General features: G+C 44.9%; 1 protein-coding gene across 3 annotated transcripts in view; it reads left to right on the top strand.

Moving 5' to 3' along the window:
- Positions 1 to 20,161: 20,161 nt before the first annotated feature.
- Positions 20,162 to 25,515, top strand: part of LOC140724756 (exportin-1-like) — a 126,334-nt gene continuing 120,980 nt past the window's right edge. The window contains exons 1-2 of one of the 3 annotated variants that reach the window (XM_073039283.1): positions 20,162 to 20,530; positions 21,174 to 21,719. The gene's annotated coding sequence lies outside the window, so the exon portion shown is untranslated. Of the gene's footprint in view, positions 20,531 to 21,173; positions 21,720 to 21,902; positions 22,134 to 25,515 lie in introns of those variants that run through there. The other 2 variants (XM_073039284.1, XM_073039285.1) reach the window with 2 other exon arrangements.

Genomic DNA, 25,515 nt, shown 5'->3' on the forward strand with positions numbered 1-25,515 from the left:
TACGTTGACCGCCTGTTTCCCTCCAGAGATGCAGCCCGACCCGCTGAGTTCCTCCAGCAGCATATGCGTGGCTCAAGCTTTCCAACATCCGATTAAGGGTCTCGTCCCGAAACGTCGACTCGGTATTTCTCTCCACCGGCTCTGCCTGTCCTGCTGAGTTACTCTGAGTTTAGCAGTTGGGTTGTTCCGGATTTAAGCAACTGTGGTCACGTGTTTTCCTGAAAGAAGTGGTGTTTCAGTAGTAAGCTTACTTAAATGGACTTATAACATTCTAACCGAGCTGTTTAAGAGTAATTCTTTTCTATACGAACACGTGAGATTCTGCAGCTGCTGAAAACCCTTGAGCGACACCCGCAAAACGCTGGAAGAACTTTGTGGTCGGCCGGCGTCTGTGGAGGGGAACTGACAGTCGACATTTCAAACTGGGATGCTTCATCAGGACTGGAAGGAAAGGGGAGGGGGAGCAGAAGCAGAATTCTTATATAATTCCTTGAATGATCCCTGCAGTTTCTGGTCAGAAAATAACCGGAAAAATTTCAAGCCCGTGACGTGTAAAGACTGCTTCTAAAATGGATGGAAGGGATATGGAAATACTTGTTTGCTGTTTAGCAGATTTGGAACAGTAGTTGACCAGCATCTGCTGGAGGGAGGGAGGGGTTTGCCATTATTTTAGACCACCAGACATGGCAGCAGAATTAAGCCATTCAGCCCTTCCAGTTTATTCTACCATTCCATCGTTATTCCTCTCAGCCCCATTCTCCTGCCTTCTCCCCACAACCTTTGGAGCCCTTATTAATCAGGAGCCTACCAACCTCCGCTGTAAATATAACTAATAACTTGGCCTCCACAGCCATCTGTGACAACAAATTCCACAGACTCACCACCCTCTGGCTAAAGACATTTCTCCTCATCTCTGTTCCAAAGGAGCGCCCTTCCAGTCTGAGGCTTTACCCCCGGTCCTAGAGACCCCTCCCCCCCACTGTAGAAACCATGTTCTCCACATCCACTCTGTCTGGGTCTCTCACTATTTAATAGGCTTCAATGAGATCCCCTTCATTCTTCTAAACTCCTGCGACTACAGGCCGGGAGCCATCAAACCAGGATGTGCCCTCTTCTAATTACATCAACCAGGGAGGAGGTACAGGAGCCCGAAGATACTTCAGGAACAGCTTCTCCCCGTCTGCCAACGGATGTTTGAATGGTCAATGAACACTATCTCACAATGCTTGCTCTCTTCTACCCTACTTGTTTTACACCAAACAACAAATCTCATCAGCTATGTCAATGACGATAAAGATGGCTCAGACTCTGTGTGGTTCCTGGATTACAGATGTCACTGGTAAAGCTGAAAGTGATTGCCCATCCCTATTTGTTCCTGGGAAGCAGCCTTCTTGAAACTTTGCCAAGGCACTTGTCTAATGACCAAGACATGGGATTCTGCCGATGCTGGAAAACCTGGGCAACACACAGGAAATGCTGGAGGAACGAGGCAGGTCAGGCAGCATCTGTGGAGAGGAATAAACGGTCAAAGTTTTGGGCTGAGTCCCTTTGCTACGTCGATGGTACAGAAGCAGCTGCAGGATTTTTACTTGCCCAAAGCGAAGGCAAATGTATTTCCCAGTGAGAGATGCACGTGTCTTTTTCAACTGTACATGTCACCCAGCTGGGAGATGGTGTGGAGGAAGCCGGAGCGTGTTACTGCTGTGCAATTAATTGGTTGTCAATGTGATTTAAGTGGATTATCTGCTCACTTCAATGGAGTTGAGGCCCCATTTTCAGGTCTTGATCCTATCTTCTGGGTACTTGAGATTGGTTAATAAGACATAGGAAGACAATTAGGCCCACCAAGTCTACTCCACCATTTATTTGGCTTATTTATTATCTCTCTCTCTCAACCCCATCTTCCTGCCTTCTCCTTTGATGCCCTTACCAATCAAGAACCTATCAACCTCCACTTTAAATATACCCAGTGACTTGGCCTCCATAGCTGTAAGTGGCAATGAATTCCACAGATTCACCCTCTTCAAGCTAAGTAAATTCTTCCTCGCCTCTGTTCTAAAGGGATGTCCTTGTATTCTAAGGCTGTGCCCTTTAGTCCTGGACTCCTTCACTATAGGATACATCTTCTCAACATCCCCTTTCTCTAGTCGTTTCAATATTTGATACGTTTCAATGGGATTCCCTTTCATGCTTCTAAACTCCTGTCAGTACAGGCCCAGAGCCATCAAACACTCCTCAAACGTCAACCCTTTCATTCCTGGGCTCATTCCCATGAACTTCCTCTGGACTGTCTCCAATGCCAGCACATCCTTTCGGTTGTTTGGGCAGTTAGCAAATACCAGAAAGGGCATTTAGTATGTATGTGTCATCATAATCTACCCTGAGACTCATTTCCTTGTAGTTATTTACATGAAAATAAAGAAATACAATACAATTTTTTAAAAACTACACACAAAGACCAACAAACAATGTGCAAATGAAGACAAATCTTGTATATAAAAGAAAATACTGAGAACATGAGTTGTAGAAGCTTGAAAGTGAGTCCATAGGTTGTGGAATCAGTTCAGAGTTATGGAGAGTAAAGTTATTCATTATGGTTCAGTGGCCTGCTAGTTGTAGGGTAACAACTATCCTGAACCTGTTGGTATGGGACTCAAGGCGTCTGTAGCTCATGACTGATGGTAGTAGTGAGAAGAGAGCAAGGCCTGGATGGTGGGGGTCCTTGATGATGGATGTTGCTTTCTTGTGGCAGTGCACCTTGTGGATGTGCTGAATGGTGGGGAGGGCTTTTCCTGTGATGGACTGGACCATACCCATGCAGGATTTTTCTGTTCCTGGGCACTGGTGCTGCCATACCAGGCCAGGGTACTCTCCACTGTGCATCGTTAGAAGTTTAACAAAGTTTTTGGTGACGTACCGAATTTCACCAAATTTGAAAACTAAGTTCTTTATTTCTACCCATCAAATCTGTTCCAGTGAGAAGAAGATCTAATATCCAGGGAAATAAATTAATTAGGGTCCAGTAAAGTTAAATCTGAGTTTATACTCATACGCACAAGCATATGTATGCACAAGCAAAATGAAAACCATATTTGCAGCAACATCACAGGCACATAGAACCAATGCACAACTCTCGCAATAAATATAAATTAAACATAAATTATACACAATATTTACAATAAAAAAAGTTGCTACAGAGGAGACTTTGTGAGTTGCTTAATTACCCTGGACAAGAAAATAGGAGTTGCATTTACATTTTTAAAAATCGCAATCTAAGGGTAACTGAAAGCAATTTACATCCAAAAATATATATACCTGCTGCTGACAAGTAGAAGACACAAGTAGTAGTTCTTGTGGGAGCCTCACAGACGGATATCAAAGTGTGAATGGCAGGTTCCAAGGTAATAAAAAAACTGCAGACACTGGAAATTCAAAGCAACACACACAAAATGCTGGAGGAACTCAGTGGGCCAGGCAGCATCTATGGAAAAGAGTAAACAGTTGACATTTCGGGCCAAGACCTTTCATAGATAGATAGATACTTTGTTGATCACAATTGAAATTACAGTGTCACAGTAGCATTACAAGTACACAGATATAAATGTTGGAAGAGAAAGAATAAAAAAATAAGTCAAACAGTCTAACAGGAGGGGGTCATCGCTTTCCGGGCTATAATTTGACTCATTATAGAGCCTAGTGGCTGAAGATGAGAATGACCTCATATATTGCTCTCTGGAGCAGCACAGTTGTCTTAGTCTATTACTAAAAGTGCTCCTCTGTTCAGCCACGGTGGCATGCAGAGGGTGAGAAACATTGTCCACAATTGCCAGGATTTTCCGCAGGGTCCTTTGTTCTACCGCAGCCTCCAGTGTGTCCAGTTTGACTCCTATAACAGAGCCAGCCTTTCTAATCAGTTTACTGAGCCTATTGGCCTCACCCATGTTGATGCTTTTGTCCCAGCACACCACTGCTTAGAAGATTGTGCCAGCAACAACAGACTGGTAGAACATGTGATGGAGAGGCATGCACACTCCAAAGGACCTCAGTCTCCTCAGGAAGTAGAGGTGACCCTGGCCCTTCTTGTATACAGCCTCTGTGTTGGTTCTCCGCTCAAGTCTGACATCCAGGTGCATCCCCAGGTACTTGTAGTCCTCACCACATCCATGTCCTCACCATCAATAGTAACAGGGAGCAGTGCAGGCTTAGTCTTCCTAAAGTCCATCACTATCTCCTTTATCTTACTGATGGTGAGCTGCAGGTGATTCAGCTTGCACCATTTGACAAAGTCCTTCACCAGGGCCCTGTATTCATCGTCCCGTTTTCCCTTTATACTCTCAACTATTGCTGAGTCATCGGAGAATTTCTGCAGATAACATGACTCAGTGTTGTATCTAAAGTCCGAGGTATACAGGGTAAACAGGAGGGGAGCCAATGGAGCTACTCCTCCAGCAATGAGGGCTGTACGGTATTGAGGGACTTGAGAAATCAAGAAACATGATCCTCACAGTGCTGCCCTGCTTATCCAGATGGGAGGAGGTTCTGTTCAGCAGGTAAATGACAGCATCGTCGACTCCAATGTGCTCCTGGTAGGCAAACTGCAGGGTATTGTGGGCTGATCTGACCAGGGGTTGGAGGTGAGCCAGTACCAGCCTCTCTAGGGTCTTCATGGTGTGTGAGGTCAGGGCCACTGGACGGTAGTCATTCAAGACTTTCGGTTGGCCCTTCTTGGGTACTGGGACCACACATGATGTTTTCCACACAGTCAGAATCCTTTCCAGGCTGAGACTCAGATTGAGAATGTGCTGGGGAACTCCACACGGCTGCTCAGCACTCTCCTTGGGGTTCATACCATCCAGTTCCAATGCTTTGCCATGTCTAGGTTTCCCCAGAGCCCTTCTCACCTGCTCAATAGTACAGGTGAGTCCATGATGACTGGGGAGCTGGTGGAAGGTGGGGGCTGAGGGAGGTAGTGGTTGGCACGTAGAAGTATGGATGGAAGGTGCAGGACAAGGAGGGAATGTAGACAGTGGTAGTCTGAGTTGTTCAACCATGTGTTGAATTGGGGGGGGGCATTCGTACTGATGGAGCATTGGGTGCTTCGGCAACTGGACTGGTTTGCCTCTCCTTTAGCTCCCTCTGCACATGTTTCAATTCCTCTCTGTCTCCTGATCCAAAAGCTCTCTATTTGTGGTTGAGAAGAACCTTTAGATCTCTGGTGACCCATGGTTTGTTGTTAAGGAAGCAGTGAACAGTCCTTGACGGTATTACAGTGTCCACACAGAAGTTGATGTAGCCAGTGATGGAATCAGTAAGTCTCTTAATGTCCTCCCCCGTATGGTTCACAAAGCACATTCCAGTCAGTAACTTCAAAGCAGCTGCTCAAGGCCTTGATGGCCTCTGGAGACCATTTCTTTACTATCTTGGTGGTAGCTTGCTATTGCTGTACTTTGGACTCATGAGGTGAACCAGGTTGTGATCTGATCTGCCAAGCTGTGGAGCTGTATGCATCTTTAATATTTACACACAAGAGATCCAATGTTCTATTCTGTCTTGTGTGAGACTCGACAAACTGATCAAAGGTGGGTAGGGTTGTTGAGAGAGAAACATGGCTGAAGCCACCCAATACTGCAATGAATGCTTTGGGGTGTTGAGTCTGGACTGGCCTGAAACGTCAAGTTTATTCTTTTTCATAGATGTTGCCTGGCCTGCTGAGTTCCAACAACAGTCTATGTCTGTTGCAATGGCAGGTTCCTCTGTTCCATCCTGGGTGGTGAATGTTCTTAATGATGGATGCTGCCAGAATATTGAGGAGAATTCCCATGTTTGCTTTAAAACCATAAGACATAGGAGCAGAATTAAACCATTTGGCCCATCGAGTCTGCGCCACTATTCAATCATGGCTAATCCTTTTTTCTCTTCCCCAGCCCCACTCCCCAGCCTTCTGCCCGTAACCTTTGATGCCATGTCCAATCAAGAACCTATCAAGCTCTGCCTTAAATATACCCAACAACCTGGCCTCCACAGCTGCCTGTGGTAATAAATTTCACAAATTCTCCATCCTCTGGCTAAAGAAATTTCTCTGCATCTCTGTTTTAAATGGACGCCCCTTTATCTTGAGGCTGTGCTCTCTTGTCGTAGACTCTCCCACCATGGGAAACATCCTTTCCAAATCCACTCTGACTAGGCCTTTCAACATTTGAAAGGTTTCAATGAGATACCCCTCATCCTTTTAAATTCCAGTGAGTACAGATGCAGAGCCATCAAATGTTCCTCATATGATAACCCTTTCATTCTCAGAATCATCTTTGTGAACCTCCTCTGCACCCTCTCCAATGCCAGCACATCTTTTCTTAGATGAGGAGCCCAAAACTGTTCACAATACTCAAGGTGAGGCCTCACTAGTGCCTTATAAAGCCTCAGCATCACATCCTTGCTCTTATATTCTAGACCTCTTGAAATGAATGCTAACATGGCATTTGCCTTCCTCACCATCGACTCTACCTGCAAGTTAACCATTATGGTGTTCTACAGAAGGACACCCAAGTCCCTTTGCATCTCAGATTTTTGGATTTTCTCTCCATTTAGAAAACAGGCTGCACATTTATTTCTACTACCAAAGTGCATGACCATGCATTTTCCAACATTGTATTTCACTTGCCACTTTCTTGCCCATTCTCCTAATCTGTCTAAGTCCTTCTGCATCCCACCTGTTTCCTCAAAACTACCTGCCCCTCCACCAATCTTGGTATCATTTGCAAACTTGGCAACAAAGCCATCTATTCCATCATCTAAATCAGCCATTTTCAATGGGGGCCATATGGCCCCCTTGGGGGCCCTGGCACATTTGAAGGGGCCACCGACTGAAAACTGTGAGAAGGGGAGCCCCATGTGTTTATGGGGTCCCTGGTAACTGAACCGATGAAATACCCAAGCAGCAACCTTCATTGGAGTCAATAGTTTCCCTCCTATTTATAATATCTTTCCAACACACCACTTGAATTTGGCGCACCTGGTAAATTAATTGCTTAAGCTCCTCCCACACAGCCTCACTTCAGAGTAAGTCGCGAATCACACTGCACCAGGTCAACGTATTCATTAAGGGTTCTCACATCCATTATCGCCATACTTCATTCTCTGAAGATCAACGTGTCTTGCTAGGCCTTTTTTTGCCTAGTAACTTTAAATTATACGTGTTTGGATATATTATATGTTAAGGTAGGTTGTGAAAAGTGTTTATTACTGCATACGAAGTCACTGAAAAAAATCCCTGGCTCCAGGTGGCAGCATTTTTTGTCAGTAAAATGTCTGTATTTTGCACACTTATTCTCAAGTCAAAAACGTTAAGGCAGCCTTCCCTAACCATTTCCCAGTGAATGTTGTCAATTTATCTAGAAAAAAACTAGCAGAATCATGCCTCATGATTATTTTTATTATTTTTAGAAATAATTCCTTCGACTGTCATTGTTTAATTTGGAGCTCGATATCATGAAATTTGCAGAAAAGCACCAAGCTCAAGGGTCACATTAGGCCTGATGGATGTTTAGTTTCATACAGTCTTTTTTAAAGTTTTGTCCAGTATGTCGGAATGTTCAAGTTTTCTTGGTGTTCAATAATAAATGATTTTCTGTCTATCTGTTTGTGTTGTGTCCCTGTTTGAAAGGGGGGCCCTGGAACCTGTGAAGAACTCCTAAGGGGCCGTGGCCAAAAAACAGTTGAGAATCACTGATCTAAATCATTGATATACAGGATAAAAAGAAACAGTCCCAACACCAACCCATGCAGAACAACACTAGTCACTGGTAGCCAACCAGAAAAGGATCCTTTTATTCTGACATTTTGCTTCAATTTGAAAGGAAAACAAGCCCTTGGTTTACAATCAGTAGGTCAGCAGGAACTCTGACAACCTTCCTCAGGACCATACAAGAATTTCTCATTGAATTTGGTGCTTAAAGCTTGCAACCTTCTGGCTCAGGGGCTAGAGTACCATCCATTGAGAGCAGCCACTGCATGTTTATGGTTGGGACAGGCATGTTAATTTTTTGGTATGAGGTACCAAAAGATATTTGAACTAACAAGACAAATCCATTTTCTCACTTCATCCCCCTTCCCCCATCAACCTACCTTCCCCTTCACCTGGCTTCACCCAGCAGTTTGTACTCCTTCCCCAATCCCACCACCTTCTTATTCCATTTTCCTCTCCCTTCCTTTCTGGTCCTGACGAAAAGTCCCGCTCAAAACATTAACTCTTTATTCCACTCCATGGATGATGCCTGACTGACAAGGTTCCTCCAGCATTTTGTGTATGTTGCTTTGGAATTCCAGCATCTGTAGAATCTTTTGTGTTTGCAAACCAGAGGAAATACTAAGAAGGTCTTGTAGCACCAGAGTGGAAATAGAAACAGAGGTTTCGTACTTGATTGTCCTTCCTCAGAAGTAGGTGAAGTTAGAGGTCACATTTTAGGTTGCTGAGGAAGTGGTGGGGCATCAAGATCAGAAGGGAAGGGTGAGGAGGTGAGACTGAATTGACATTCGTGGTAGGGTTGCCAGCTGAAAGAGTGGTTGTGTCTATCTGGAGCAATTGAAAATAGGAAGAAGTGAATGAAATACTAGAGGCAATAAGGCTAACAAATGGAGAAATTATGAGATTAGAATTGTTATCTATATTGTTGTATTCAGTGTTTAGACTTGAGGAAGTGTAAGGTGTCAATTCTGAGGTTAAGGTGCTGCTTTTCAATTTGACTTTGTAGAGTCTGAATCAGAATCAGGTTTATTTTCACTGATATATATCGTCACAGCAGAACAGTGCAAGATAGAAAAATTCACTATAAGTTACAATACGAAATGTAAAAAATAAAAACTAAATCATGCAAAAAGAGAGCAAAATAACAAGGTAGCGTTCATGGACCATTCAAAAATCTGATGCCAGAGGTGTTTCTAGAAAGTTGAATGAGAGACCCTGATGTATTACTTCTTCCATGATGGCAATAATGAGAAGAGGTCGTGTCCTGGATGGCGATATTTAAAGTAATGGCCATTAAAAGGAAGAATTAATTTTGCAGATTCTACAGTACAATACATAAAAATTACTATACATTACAGTAAGAAATACAGAAGAGAAACAATACAAAAAGAGGGCAAAATGGAGGTCATGGGTCCATGGACAGTTCAAGAATCTGATGGCAAAGTGTAATGAACTGGATTTGATAAGGGAACTCAAGGTAAAGGAGCCATTAGGAAGTAGTGACCATAATATGATAAGCTTTAATCTGCAATTTGAGAGGGAAAAGGGAAAATCGGAAGTGTCAGTATTACAGTTGAACAAAGGGGACTACGGAGCCATGAAGGAGGAACTGGCCAAAGCTGACTGGAAGGATACCCTAGCAGGGATGACAGTGGAACAACAATGGCAGGTATTTCTGGGAATAATACAGAAGGTGCAGGATCAGTTCATTCCAAAGAGGCAGAAATATTCTAAGAGGAGTAGGGGGCGACCGTGGCTGACAAGGGAAGTCAAGGACACTGGAATTTAGAAGGATGAGAGGGGATCTAATTGAAACATTTAAGATTATTAAGGGATTGGACACGCTAGAGGCAGGAAACATGTTCCCGATGTTGGGGGAGTCCAAAACCAGAGGCCACAGTTTAAGAATAAGGGGTAGGCCATTTAGAGCGGAGTTGAGGAAAAACATTTTCACCCAGAGAGTTGTGGATCTGTGGAATGCTCTGCCTCAGAAGGCAGTGGAGGCCAATTCTCTGGATGCTTTCAAGAAAGAGTTAGATAGAGCTCTTAAAGATAGCAGAGTCAAGGGATATGGGGAGAAGGCAGGAACGGGGTACTGATAGTGGATGATCAGCCATGATCACAGTGAATGGCGGGGCTGGCTCGAAGGGCCGAATGGCCTACTCCTGCACCTACTGTCTATTGTCTATAAAGGGGAAGAAGCTGTTCCTAAAATGTAGAGTGTGCACCCCCCGATGCATTACCACCTCCATGAAGGTAGTAATGATGAGGGCATATTCTGGATGGTGAGATGTACAGTAATAGCCATTAAAAGAGGATTAATTCTGCAGATACTCAGCAGGTCCAGGTAGAGAGTTAATGTTACAGGTCAAGCTTAGTGTGTCTGAAGTTGGAAAGAGAAGAGGGGAGGGTGGAGAGAACAAAGGAAATATCCATGGTTAGTGGAGATTGAGGTAGTTCAAGATACTGTTGTCCAAGGGAGGGAGATGGACACTTGTCTGGAGGTGGTGTATATAGGGGAAGATGAATAAATCAGGCTCAGAGGAAGGAAAAGCGGTATTTCAACAGTGAAATACAGAATGTAGCATGTGCTGCAAATCTGCATCAAAATGGGAAGATGTAAATACTCAACCGATCAGGCAGAAACAGTGAAAAGAGAAAAACTGGTATTAGAAAGATTATTTTTAGAGATAAAGATCACATGTCAGATGTACATCAAAACATACAGTGAAACGTACTTATTTCAAATCAAGTGAGCGAGGATTGTCCCGGGCAGCTTGCAAGTGTCACCACGCGCCATGCGCCAACATAGCAGGCCCACAACTCACCAACCCCGACTTTGGAATGTCAGAGGTAACCCACAGAGTCACGGGGAGAAAATACAAACTCCTTACGGACAGTGGCAGGAGTTGAACCCCAATCTAAATGCTGGTGCTGTAATAGTGTTACACTAACCACTAAACACGCCACTTTGGTCCCATATTAAAGGGGGATGGCCCAGCATCAGAACGAGCCATTTCTGATATGAACAGGAAAGCCTGGTTATCTGGGATTGTTGAATTCAATATTGTCACAAAAAAAAACCATGTTGCTTGAGCTTAAAGTAGACTTTACTGGAACAGAAGAGATGGCCACAGACTGAGAAGTTAGTCTATTGTAGCTCCATGACAGAGAAAGGGATGGTCACCTGGAAGTTAAAACCCCCATGAGAACTAAATGGAGATGTTCTGCTACATAGTCAAGTAAATTCCACTGGGGTTGTCCAGTGTAGTGAAACTCCATAGCAGCACGGCCTCCTCTCCGGCCTCAATAAGGACATTCACTGGGTGGAAGAGCAAAGCCTCATAATCCATCTGGGTAGCCTCCAACCTGGCAGCATGAACATTGATTTCTCCAACTTCCGATAAGTTCTCCTTCTCCCCCTCCCCCTTCTCTCCTTTTCCATTCTCCATTCTGGCTCCCCTCTTACCCTTTCCCTTCTCCTCACCTGCCCATCACCTCCGTCTGGTGCCCAGCCTCCTTCCCTTTCTCTCATAGTCTGTTATCTTCTCTTATCAGATTCCTTCTTCTTCAGCCCTTTCCCTCATCCACTTAGCTTCTTAGCTCATCCCCCCTTCCCTCACCTACCCTCTTTTCCCCCTCACTTGGTCACACCATAACCTGCCAGGTTGTACCCCCACCTTCTTATTTTGGCTTCTTCCCTCTTCCTTTCCAGTCCTGATGAAGGGTCTCCGCCCAAAACGTCGACTGTTTATTGCCTTCCATAGACGCTGTCTGAATTCCTCCAGCACTGTGTGTGGTGTGTGTTGCTCTAGAAATTTCTTTCATGCTACCTTCCCTGATCCTCTTGGTGTCCAGAACATAATCAGTTGAGCCTTGAAAGTTCTGAATGAGTGAGGATCCTTAGTCCTCAAGCATCCAGGTGTCCATTAAACCTCTGAGACCCTTCACCACTCTCTGGCTACAAAAATCCTCCCTCATCTCTGTTCAAAAAGGACGCCTCTCCACTCTGAGACTATTTATTGTTGTGGATGCAGCTCAACGTGCCATAGAAACCAACCTCCTCTCTATGGACTTAGTCTATACTTCTCACTGCCTCAGTAACGCAGCCAATGAAAGACCTCAGCCACCCTGGACGTTCTCCCTCCACCTCCTCCCATTGGACAGAAGCTACAAAAGACTGAAAGGACCAGACTCAAGGATAGCAGTGTTATAAGACTACTGAATGTTTCCCTAGTATGATAAAATGGACTCCATATTACAATTGACCCGCTTGTGTTCTTACACCCTTTGTCTACCTGCATCACACTTTATCTGTACAGTAACACTTTATTCTGCAAAGTATTCTTTTATTGTTTTAACTTGGACTGACGCAATGCACTGTTGCAGTGAACTGATCTGTTTGGACAGCAGGCAATATGTTTTTCACCATCACAAGGGAGTGGCACTCATCCAGGCAAATGGAGGGGACTCCATTTTGCTCCTAAATTTTCACTGCAAATGGTGGAAATGCCTTGGTGGGTCAGGTGGTGAGTTTTTCACTGCAGAATACCCAACCTCAGACATGCTCTTGTGGCTCCAGAGTTGGTGTGGCTGGTCCAATTGAATTTCAATTTAATGGTGGCCTCATGGTATTGTTGAGGAGGGTATCAGTGTTGTTAGTGTCTAAGGAAGGTGGTTAGATTCACTCTTGTTGGAGAGGATCTGAGCACCTAGTCTACTGCATGTTGGTTTTCTTTCATAGAGTGGAAAGAGAAAGACTCAGTTTTCTCTTCTTCCCAACTGGGTAAAGTGTCTTCAATCTGAAATGTTAACTGTTATTCTTTCCATGGATGTTGTCTGATCTGCTGAGTATTTCCAACATTTCCCGCTTTTGCCAAAACACAAAATGTACTCTGACTATTTCCCATGGTTCTTTCAAGTGTTTTTCAACATGGTGTGTTGGACATATCATTCAGTCTGTATTTCCCAACGTACATGGGCCTTTGTTTGTTTCCTCGCTCTCCAGCTGCCCACATTCCTTTGCTGGGGTTCATTACCTCACTCTCTCCAAGTTCCCATGGTAACCCAGCAACTGGAACTATCCCAACAGCAACCTTTACACTCACCCTATCGGAGATATTCCCTTTGTCCTATCCATTCTTACTGCACTCATTCTGCACCTTATAGCTAACTTATTTCCGTTTTTTCCCAGTTCTGATGAAAAGCTGATGCCTCGTTAATTCTGTTTCTCTTTCCAAGAATGCTGCCTAACCTGCTTAGTGCTTCTAGCATTTTCTTGGTTTCAATTCTGATTTCCAGCATCTGCAGTTCTATTTTATTTTCTAGAGATGCTGACGATAATTGTGGAGTCTGGGGTATTGCCTGTGAGGTAATGATTCTGAGAGTATGACTGTGTCAGCCTGTTGCTTGTCTGGCTCTCGCAATTAAGCCACCAGTCCCCATGCCTTTGTGATGAGGACTTTGGGATAGTAAGGTAGAGTTAGCGTGAAGTCATTACAGCACCAGCAATTATTGACCGGGGTTCAATTCCCGCTATTGCCTGTAAGGAGTTTGCAAGTTCTCTTTGTGGCCACATGGGTTTTCTCCAGGTGTCCCGGTTTACTCCCACATTGCAAAGGCGTACGGTTTAGAGTTTTTGACTTGTGTGCATGCAGTGTTGGTGTCGGAAGCATGACAGCACTTGTTGTCTGCCCAGCAAAATCCTCTCTGATTTAGTTTGATGCAAAATGATGCAATTTGCTGTATGCTTCGATGTTTCGATGTGCATGTGATGAATAAAGCTGATCTCCTTGCAAGCTGAGGACTGAACGGGGAGGGATTTGTTGCGTCTAAATTCACTATCTCAGCCAATGCCAAGTTTTCAGTCCAGTTTGACACCTTTGTTTCAGTGATTTGCTGCTAGTACACTGGAATGGCTTGCACAGACAGCGTGCATGTATCTATCTAACTTGATATTTAGATACAGTGCAGAATAGGTCCTTCTGGCTCTTTGACCCACACTACCTAGCAACCTCCTGATTTATCCCTGGCCTAATCATGGGACAATTCACAGTGCAAAGACCAACTAACCTACCAACTGGGTATGCCTTTGGACTGTAGGGGGAGACCGGAAGAAGCCCACAAAGAGAACATACAAATTCTTACAGGCAGCGGTGGGAATTGAACCCAGGTCTCCTGCACTATAAAGTGTTGTGCTAACCACAATACTACTGTGCCGCCCTATTTAAGGGATGGGTCTGGAGTCACATGAAGGCTAGAATGGGCAAAGACAACAAATCTCCTCCCCTGAAGGACATTGGTGGACCAGGCATTTTGAACATTGCTCCAGTAGTTTTACATGGTTATCATTGATAGGATTTGTTTTTATTTTCTGACACGTTCCTCATTAACAGAACGTAAATTCCACACTGGCTGTGATGGGAATTGAACTCTTGTCTGTGGATTATCTGGTGTTCTCATCTGCAACCCATTTCAATTCTCCTCCCCGTTCCCACACTGACCTGGTTGTCCTCAGCCTCTTCCGTGCCAGGCTGAGGCTGAACACATCCAACAGGACCAGCACCTCATCTTCTGCCTGACCGAGTCTGCAATACTGAAAGCCCTCGGTGGAGTGGATGCGGAAAGGATGTTTCCTCTAGTGGGGAGAGTCTAGGACCAGAGGGCACAGCCTCAGAATAGAAGAATCTTCCTTTAGAACAGAGATGAGGAAAAAGTTCTTTTACCAGAGGGTGGTGAATCTGTGGAATTCATTCCCATAGACGGGTGTGGAGTCCAAGTCATTGGGTATATTTAAAACAGATGTTGATAGGTACTTGATGAGTCAGGTGTCAAAGGTTACGGGGACAAGGCAGAAAATGGGGTTGAGAGGGATAATAAATCAGCCATGATGGATGGTGGGAAAAAACTCAATGGATCAAATCCTGCTCCTATGTCTTATCATCTTGTGTTCTTAACCTGACAGCATGAAGTTGAATTCTCCAGTTTCCCTTCTGTCCTTTTTCCTCTCCTGCTGATCTACCCAGTTCCTCCTGCACGCTATGAGACCCCATCATCCAGTTTCTCTCCTCACCATCACTGTTTCTAAATGCCCAACCTGATCTCCCCTATTTGGTTCCACGCTTCCACTTGTGGGTAGCGCGGTAGTGCACCGGTTAGGGTAATGCTATTACAGCCCCATCAATCAGCGACTGGGGGTCAACTCCTGCTGCTGTCTGTAAGGAGTTTGTACATTCTCCCCGCGATTACTTAGGTTTCCTCTGGGTGTTCTGGTTTCCTTCCAAATTCCGAAAGTGTGCGGCTTAGTAAGGTTCAGTGAGTTGTGGGCACGCTATGTTGGGGTCGAAAGCATGAAGACACTCGCGGGACACTACCCCCACCATAACTGTGATACAAACAATGCATTTCACTGTATGTTTTGATGTACAAATGTTTGTACATGCGACAAGTAAATCTGATCATTATCTTAAAAAAGGTATCTTTATAACTTCCTAAAATGTCACTGTTTCCACTCTTCCGTCCTCCTCCTGCCCATCACCTTTCCTCACCAGTTCCACTTATCCCTTATGTGCCCACGCCTCCCCCTCACCTCGCTATCTCCTCTCCTCTTTCAGTCCATGTGCACCGTCTCGATATTGACTGTTCATTCCCCTCCACAGACGCTGCCTGACCCACTGAGTTCACCCAGTACTTCTTATTTTTTTGCTCTGGATTCCAGTGTCTGCCATCTCTCTCGTCTCCGTGGACTACCAGTCTGCTAATATTTAACCGTTGCACCACAACTGTACCTGTTATCCCCATTTCAGTTCTAACTGCTAATCCTTAGATTCAGATTCAGATTTAATTATCACGTGTACATTGAAACATACAGTGAAATGCATCACTTGCGTCAACAACCAACATATTCAAGGATGTGCTGGGGGCAGCCCGCAAGTGTTGCCAACATGGCGTGCCCTCAACTTTCAGGACAACACAAGCAGCAACAACTAAACAAAGCAAGACAACAACAGTGAGGGCCTTTCGTACCAACAACCCCAACAGTTTGCTTACACAGCCAAAGGAACCAGCCTCTCGGCACCCATCCTGTCAATCCCCTCAGAAACTTTGAAAGCACTTCTTTGTAAATTCCTAATATCACTCTTTGCAGGACAACCTTCTAATCTCAGGAATCAATCTAGCAAATCCGCACTGGACTGAATCCAAGGCCAGTACGTCCTTCCTCACAGACAAGATAAAGATTAAAAACTGCACAGAGTGCTCTAGAATGATGTTTCAAGCCTATCTAATCTCTTCTCGCAAGACGTGGGTACTTTTACAAATCTGTGACCCCAAAAAAAGTATAAAAAACAACACGGACATTGAAACTGCAGGAGAAGCTCCAAAGAAATTGGGGCTCAGTTCCAAATAAAGCAGAAACACTGTAGAAAAGTAGCATCTGTGTTTCACTATTGTGGTCATTTGCAAAGATCACAGGTCATGTTCATTTCTGCCTCACACGAGGAAATCTGCAGATGCTGGAAAATTCAAACAACAACACACACAAAATGCTGGTAGAACACAGCAGGCCAGGCAGCGTCTATAGGGAGAAGCGCTGTCGACGTTTTGGGCCGAGACCCTTCGTCAGGACTAACCGAAAGGAAAGATAGTAAGAGATTTTCATTTCTGCCTGTTGTGTTGAGGGGTCAGGAGGAAGAGCAGCTAAGGGTAATAATTATTATTGGAATACAGAGTATTGTCAACAGTTTTGGGCCCCATATCTCAGAAAGGATGTATTGTCGTTGGAGAGAGTCTAGAAGAGGTCCATGAGGATGATTCTGGGAATGAAGGGGTTAACATATGAGGAGTGTTTGGCATCTTTGGGCACGTACTCACTGGAATTTAGAAGAATGCGTGGGGATCTCATTGAAACCTACCGGATGTTGAAAGCATTAGATAAGGTGGACATGGAGAGGATGTTTCCTTTGGTGGGGGTGTCCAGAACTAGAGGGCACAGCCTCAAAATTGAGGGGCGACTTTTTAGAACAGAAGTAAGGAGGAATGCTTTTAGCCATAGATTCCAATCTGTGGAATGCTCTGGCATAGACTGCAGTGGAGGCCAAGTCAGTGGGTATATTTAAAGCGGAAGGGTAGGTCCCTGAATGGTCGGGGCATCAAATGATGTGGCAAGAAGGCAGATGTATGGGATTGAATGGAGTCTGGGATCAGCCATGATGGAATGGTGGAGTGGACATGATGGCTTAATTCTGCTTCTATGTCTTATGGTCTTACTATTCTTCTTTGAAACATAGCTCCTCAGTGCTCCAGCAGGTAGAAACCTGACCTCAGGATTGCTTTTGGGGAGTTTGCATGTTTGCTCTGTGACAGAACACGGAACACAGGATGGGCCGACATTTGACCTGACATTTTAAACCACTCCAAGATCATTCTTCCCCCTCCTTCCTACATAACCCTCCATTTCTCCTTCACCCATGTGTCTGTCTCATAGTTTCTCAAATGTCCCTAATGTAATCTGGCTCCACCACCACCCCGGCAACATGTTCTATGTTCTCACCACTTTCTGTGTGAAAAAGCATACTTTTGATATCCTCCCTATACTTTCCACCAATCACTTTAAAATTATGCCCCCCTCATATTATATCCACTCGATCTATATCCACTCTTATTATCTTGTACATCTTTATAAGTCAACTTTTGTCCTCCTACGCTCCAGAGAAAAAGCCCTCACTTGCTTACCTATCCTCATCAGACATGCTCTCTAATCCAGGCCACATCCTGGTAAATCTCCTCTGCACCCTCTCTAAAGCTTCCACATCCTTCCTATAGTGAAGTGACCAGAATTGAACTCAATATTCCAGGTGTGGTCTAACCAAGGTGGAGCATTACCTTGCGGGTCTTGAACTCAAACCCCTGTCTAATGAAGGCCAGCACACCATTCGCCTTCTTAACCGCCCTATCAACTTTCACAATCATGTGGGCTTCCTCGAGTTTCCCATCACACCTGAAAAATGTGCAGTTTCCTCTGTTACTTTGCCCAGCGATAACTGGCCCTGCGTCTGGGTGAGTGGCAGAGGCTGGCTGGAGCTGTTGGGGAATGTAGTTTACGGAGAAAATTAGTGGAGAATAGGATTAATCGGTGAGCTGGCATGGACGAATACCCAAAATGGCCTCACTCTATACTGTAAGGAAAATATAATTATATATATCTGGATATATTCAAAGCTGAGATTTTAGGTTCTTGATCAGTAAGGGAGTCAAAGGTTATGGGGAGAAGTCAGGAGAATGGGGCTGAGAGGGATAATAAATCAGCCATGTTACAATGGTAAAACAGACTTGATGGGCCGAAAGGCTTAATTATGCTCCCCTGTTTAATAGTCTTATAGTATTATTTTAGAGTAAGTTAAAGGTCAACACAATATCATGGGCTGAAGGGCTGTGATGTTCTATGGGAAGTAAATCACACTGGTGAAGTATCTCAATATCTCCTACATCTTTGACCCACATCCATTGCTACATTGGAGTTAATTGCTCCTGCAGGAATGTAATTGGATTCTTTGGTTTGCAGCATCAGGGATCTGCAAAAAGGCGATGCCTCAAGAAGGTGACATCCATCATTAAGGACACCCATCAACCAGGACGTGCCCTCTCCTCATTGTTACCATCAAAGGAGGAGGTACAAGAGTCTGAAAACACACGCTCAATGTTTCAGGAATAGTTTCTTCCCCTCTATTACCAAACTTGCACTCGATGTCAATAAGACCAAGGAGTTGATAGTGCGCATCAGGAAGGAGAAGTCGAGGGAACACACACCAGTCCTCACCGAGGAACCAGCAGTGGAAAGGTTGAAGAGTTTCAAGTTCCTGGGTGTCAACATCTCTGAAGATCTATCCTGGGCCCAACATATTGATGCAGCTACAAAGAGGGCATGGCATTAGGAGCTTGAGGAGACCTGGTATGTCACCAGAGATACTTGCAAATTTCTACAGATGTACTGTGGAGAGCATTCTAACTGGTTGCATCACTGTCTGGTATGGAGAGGCCTCTGCACAGGTTTGAAAAAAAAACCTGCAGAAAATTGTAAATCCAGCCGCTCCATCATGGGCACCAGCCTCCCCAGTATCCAGAACACCTTCAAAAGGCAGCATCCATCATTAAGGATCCCTCTTACCCAGGACACAACCTCTTCTCATTGCTACCATCAAGGAGGAGGTACAGGAGCCCCTGAAGATATATGCTGGGCATTTCAGGAATAACTTCTTCCCCTCTGCCACCAGATTTATTAATGGACATAGAACCCATGAACACTACTTCATTATTTTCCTCACTTTTTACACTAATTATTATATATATATATATGTACATAGATATATAATATATTATATTATATATATTTCTTATTGTGGTTTATAGTTTATCATGTATTGCAATGTACTGCTGCTGCTAATTAACACATTTCAAGACAAATGCCAGTGATAGTAAACCTGATTCTAATTCTGAAGAAAGAGATGAGTCAATGATAAGGTGAGCAAACAGAAGGCCCAGGGATGGCCTGAGGAGGTCACAATCCCTAGAAAGGGGTTGTATGTGAAGGAAACCAGAGACCACAGGAGCAGACAGAATGGAGGCCTGGAACCTTGGGACTGAGCAAAATGGAGGCCAAAGACTGCTTGGTTCCTTACCAGGATGCTGTAATTTCGAGGCCCTGGTCTGTGTAACTTCATCACATCCCCCAAAAAAACCCCAAACTGCTGGAGAAACTCATCAGGTCAGGCAGCATCTGTAGAGGGAAATGGGCAGTCAAATTCCTCGCCGTGCCCTGTCACAGATGCTGCTCGGCTCACTGACTTCCAGACAAAGGGTCTCAACTCAAATTGTTAACCATCCATTTCTCTCCACAGATGCAGCTTGGCCTGATGTTTTTGTTTGAGACATCCCTCCAACAATCTGCTTTTTTTTGTGTCAGATTGCAGCATCAGAAGGCTTTTGTTTCTCTGGGAAAGAAAAATGGAGGGTTACGTGGGAGGGAAGGGTTAGTTTGAATAGGGCCTGTACTGTAGTGTACTCTGCTAGGTAGGTAACTTTAATTCAGCATAGGACGTAGTGACGTAGAATCTCCCTGTAAACATTCCTAATATCTAGAACATTAGGACCAACCATTTGGTGCCCACCAGATGATCGGTTGTGGGTTGATGAATATACAAAAAAAATTCTCGAATGCATTATTCGAGCAGAAAGTGGTGCCTAAACAATTCAAAACATTATATTAATAAACCTACAAAACGCGCACAGAAAAAAATGCAATACAGTATCACTTAGTCATTTTCTAAGCAGCAGAAATTTCCAGCCATCATGTGATAAGGTGCGCGTCTTTCACATGACCTCCCGCCTCCCACCGCTCCACCCCATTCAGTTTTGCCAATTTTTTGTTGCCGTGTGTAATAAAGAGCAGTGTTCAAAGACGGAGAAAAGCGGCAATGTTGTTCAGAAACAAGAGTTTCACGCAGGAATACAACGGTACTCAGCGGGTTAATTTTCAGTTGCTGAAGTCTGCAGAGCGATTCTAGGCGGCTAACCTCCTGAGTGAAGCCAATTGCCCAAGTTGGGGCGTGCTCGGTATGTGTTGGGACAGTGTTCAGGAGCCTCCGCTGAAAATAAGTGGAATATTCCTTTTTAGCGTTGCAGTAGGCGAGAGGCTGGTGTGTTTATACTGCGCGAACTTATTTGATTCATTCCTACCAGCAGAAAACAATCGCAAGGAATTGGCATTGCCCCATCGCACACGTCTTGCAACAGGTTGCATTATAATATTTAACACATTATTCTATTGACGCGGATACTGCTCATCCCGGGTGGTGCTGGTTACATTAACCCGTTAAAAAAAATATAAATACGCGCGCGGGTTAAGGCAGTAATAGACAAGCGTGGAAACAACTAGAATAAACTGGATCAACTGCCCTAAGTGTATTCATACAAATACAATGAAAAATTGCAAAACCTCTGCTTAGTAGTAATTACTCGAAAGTACGAGTTTCGACTGTTCCTGCGGCGGTTGTTACATTGTATACGCGGTAAAAATGTAACAAAACCTGTGACTGGGGGAAAAAAAATGACCAATTAACTCTCATCACACACCATTCATTTGTATTGTACATGAGATGGAAATACAGTATATAAATTGATTCAACCTCAACACCCCCCCCCCCCCAAATATGGTTGGTAGAGAGGGAAAAAAAACATCAAATCTGGAACAGGCGTTGGTTATGAAAGGGGAGGGGTGTGTGTGTGGGGCTTCTCTTTTTTAAATGAACAGTAATAAGCCAATAGAATCAAATAAACCGTAACTAATATCAATACCATTCCCCCCCAAAATATGAACAAACGAGATAATTTAAATGTTCAAATGTATTAATGATATAATATTTAATTTTTATAAAAGGATTTGAGGGGCGAAGGCTTCGGCGACGCTTCGTGAACTTCCGTCTTTTTTCGGCTGGTTACATGAAGATGGAATCTCCCAGTAAGAACTGGTTGCAACCGGTTGTTAGATTTTTTTGTGAGGGAGAAGACCAGCAGCAGTGAAAAAGCTCCCCACATTCACTCCACGATAACACATATAATATATATTTTAGCACATTCAATTGCATTTTCAAAGCTTTAAGGTTTGCAGAGAAACTAAAGAGACAAAGAGGGGAAAAAAAGGCGCATCACCTTTAAGTTTGCACAGCATTGCACATCAAGAAGCTAATTTATTTTCAACTGCAATTCTGTAAGAAAGGAGGGAAAGAGGAAAAGAACGCATAAGAAAGCAAAATATATCATCAGTATTGGAACAACTGTTGCCAACTGTTTTCGCTAAAGACCAAAGAGACTTTCTGTTTCGCTCTGGGATTGTGAGGAGCGGAGGATTTTTTTTCTCCCCCATCTCAAATAAATCACAACTCTAATCAAGGAGAATCTCGAGAAGGGATTTGCAAACCATTTGGTAAGTTGTCCAGTTCTCTCTGCATTACAGCAGGCATGGGTTTTGAAAGGGGGATGGGGCCTGTATTTTGGTGTTCGACACGCTTAGGGGAGTGTCTTTCATTTTCATTATAGTTTTTAGTCGGGGGGAGGGGGTTGTGGGAGGAATTCAGTTGGAAACACGAGTCTTGTGTATCCTAACCTGTTTTTAATCATTCATTGCCAAGTAGTTCTGGCGATTTTATTTTTAGTAATTTAATCTAATCGCTGCCTTTACCTTCCAAAGATAGAGCCTTGAAATAATTTTAACACGTACTTTATATAAAAAAAACGATCGAGTAGTTACCAAAAAATTAAAGACTAGGAATTCAGTCTCGGCATCCGTAGTACAGCTTTAAGTGCATGTTTTGTATTTGGACACGCGTTTGAAAATCTTGTAAGTATTTTGAAGCTTTGGCTTAATTTCGAGAGGAGTTGCATCTGCTTTTTAATCGTGCTGTTTAATTTTAAACATTTTATGGTTAACGCAACTTTACCGCCTTAAATTTGCTTATACTTTTTGTTGTATTTTCGACGTGGCGTAGTTTGGTCGGTCCAATACGGATCTAAAACCTTTCGTTTTTGCTTTGTATATTTATACAGTAGTAAGTAGGTCTTTCTCGGCAACCACGCTGTTTTCCTTTACGTTTTTTTTAATGTTAAAAATTGTAAACTGCATCCCTCCTCCGGCTAGAGATCGTGTTCTAAGTTAAAAGTGCGCTCAGATTATTCATGTTGCTGCGGACGAATTCTAAATTTTATTTAGCGATTTTGTGTTTCTGCTTTTTTTCTGAAGTGTTGTTTGAATGGCAACTTTTCCTATCGGGTGCGACTTGTATTGCGCGGTTTAGTGACGCTCCCTGGAGATCTTGTGCAATTATTTAAACCACGTTTTGAACTTTGTAGGCAAGACAACCAAATCTGAGCAGGAAGGGGTTCGAAGTCCCGCCTTCGCAACCCCTTGTCTATTGGGTTTGTGACTGAAATTGGGCGGCTGCGTTTCTGGTTGGCTATTCGAGCTGTCATTCCCGACACGACTCGTTAGGTTGTAGTGTGTTCACTACTGGGACGTGAAAGCTTTAAAAAGTGCCGTTTCTCACCCCGTTTCCTTGAGGACGGTTCCGGAGCCGCATCCCACTGCGGGTCAGCCGGTCCTCCTTACGTTTGCGCCTGGCCCAGGGAGGCATTTTCCCCGAGTAAAATGCTGGAAACACTCAGCGGGTCGGGCAGCGTCTGTTAACGAACAGTTGTGTTATGACTCGATTCAGAACCTTGCGAGAGCCGACTCGGTATTACCTGGTCGCTATTTACTCCACCCATAGCAGCGAAAAATAAAAACAAATCAGTAAAGTTCAAAGTACATGTGTTACCATAATCAACTCTGGGATTCGTTTTCTCACAAGCCTACTCAATAAATCCAGTGACCAAATAGAATCCATGAAAGACTTGTAAATATTTTTTAAAGAACTAAATAATGTTAATAAGTAATAAATATCACAGACATGAGGTAAAGAGTTCTTAAGTGAATCCATTGGTTATAAGAGCAGTTCAGTGATGGGGCGAGTGAAGTTGTCCCCTCTGGTTCAAGAGTCTGATAGTTGAGAGGAAATAACGGTTCTGGAACCTGGTGACGTGAGTCCCGAGTACCTTTCTCCTGATAACGAGAATAGAGCATGATGAAGGGTTTCGGCCCAGAACGTTGTCACTACCTCCTCCCATAGATGCTGTCTGGCCTGCTGAGTTCTGCCAGCATTTTGTGTTTTTTTTAATAGAGCATGATTTGTGTGGTGGGGTCCCTGATGATGGATGCTGCTTTCCTGTGAGAATACAGGCAGTCCCCGGGTTACGTACGAGTTCCATTCCTTAGTCCGTCTTTAAGTCAGATTTGTACGCAAGTCAGAACAAGTACATCAGGTATTATTTAGCGTCAGTCAAACGTCTGTCTTAGTATATAGTATATATTTTACCTTTCTATGCATATAAAACACTTAAGAAATGTATGTATTCCAATAATTAAACCACTGCATTGCTTAGTAATAATTGTAGCTTTCATTGGGGCAGGGCCTTTCACATGCTCCATTGTTCTCACTTTTTCCTTTAAAATTGTTCCGATCGTTGAATGACTGTAGCCTAACGCTTTGTCAATGACCGATGGCGTTTCACCTCTTTCCAAACACTTTAATATTTCCACTTTATTTTCAATCGCGATCGTTTCCCGTCAGTGGAACAGAAGCACAGCGGGCGGTGGGTCCTGAGCTCTGCCGGCTCCCGAGGTCCGCTGGGTCCTAAGGACCACTGCACTGAGACAGGTTTAATGGTTCCAGCAAGCAGAAGCCCAATTCCACATTCGGCAGATAACCTCGGATGCCACACGTTACTACTTCATGGTGAGCTCCCTCGACCAGGAGACAGCCGCCCAGGTTGAGGAGTTCATACAATTGCCCCCAGCGGACGGCAAATACACAGAATTCAAAGCCTTGCTCATAAGGACTTTCGGACTCTCATGGTGCGAGCGAGCTGCCCGCTTACTGCACCTGGATGGTTTGGGGGACAGGCCACCGTCGGCTTTGATGAATGAGATGTTGTCCCTGGCCGGAGGTCACAAGCCCTGCCTCATGTTTGAGCAGGCATTCCTGGAGCAGCTGCCCGAGGACATACGCCTGCTGCTGTCCGACGTGGATTTCAGCGATCCCCGGAAGGTGGCAGCCCGGGTGGACATGCTGTGGAAAGCCAAGAAGGAGAGTGGGGCGTCCGTCGCACAGATCACCAGGCCACGCTCCTAACAGCAGACCAGACCAGGCCCGGCCGCAGAGCCTGCTAATCCCAGAGGCAGGGGTGAGGAGACCAACGAACAATGGTGCTTCTACCACCAGCGGTGGGGTGCAGAAGCCTGCTGCTGTAGCCCGCCCTGCAAGTTCCCGGGAAACGCCAGGGCCAGCTGCCGCTGATGGCTACGGCGGCTGGCCATCGGGATAGCCTTCTGTATGTCTGGGACAAGCAGTCGGGATGCTGCTTTTTGGTCGACACCAGAGCCGAGATCAGCGTCTTACCTCCGACGAGTTACGACACCCGCAACAGGGCACCGGGTCCCCCCCTGAAGGCCGTGAATGGCAGCACAGTAAGGACCTACGGCACCCGTACGGTGTGGCTACAGTTCGGCTCCAGCCGGTTCACGTGGGACTTCATACTGGCCGCCGTAGCCCAACCGCTCCTGGGAGCGGATTTTTTGCGAACTCACAGCCTGCTGGTCGACCTGCCAAGGAAGAGACTGGTCCACGCCGAGACCTTTCAGACGTTCTCCCTGGGTGAAGCCCAGTTGCCGGCCCCACACTCCATCACGCTGTCCGACAACGACTTCACCAGAGTCCTGGCAGATTTCCCATCGGTTCTGCCACCGCAGTTCACGGCAGCCATGCCCAGACGCAGTGTACAGCACCACATCCTGGCACAGGGACCACCCCTCCACGCCCGTGCTCGAAGGCTTCCCCCGGACAAGCTCCAGCTGGCGAAGGAGGAGTTCAAGAGGATGGAGGAATTGGGGATCATACGGCGGTCCGACAGCCTGTGGGCCTTCCCCCTGCACTTGGTGCCCAGAGCGACAGGGGGCTGGAGACCATGCGGCGACTACCGCAGGCTGAATGAGGCTACAACACTGGACCACTACCCTGTGCCGCACATTCAGGACTTTGCAGCAAATCTGCACGGCACACGGATCTTCTCCAAGGTAGACCTCGTCCGGGGATACCATCAAATCATGGTGCATCTGGACGACGTCCCCA

This window comes from Hemitrygon akajei, chromosome 3 (assembly GCF_048418815.1).
Source record: "Hemitrygon akajei chromosome 3, sHemAka1.3, whole genome shotgun sequence".
NCBI classification, from domain to species: domain Eukaryota; kingdom Metazoa; phylum Chordata; class Chondrichthyes; order Myliobatiformes; family Dasyatidae; genus Hemitrygon; species Hemitrygon akajei.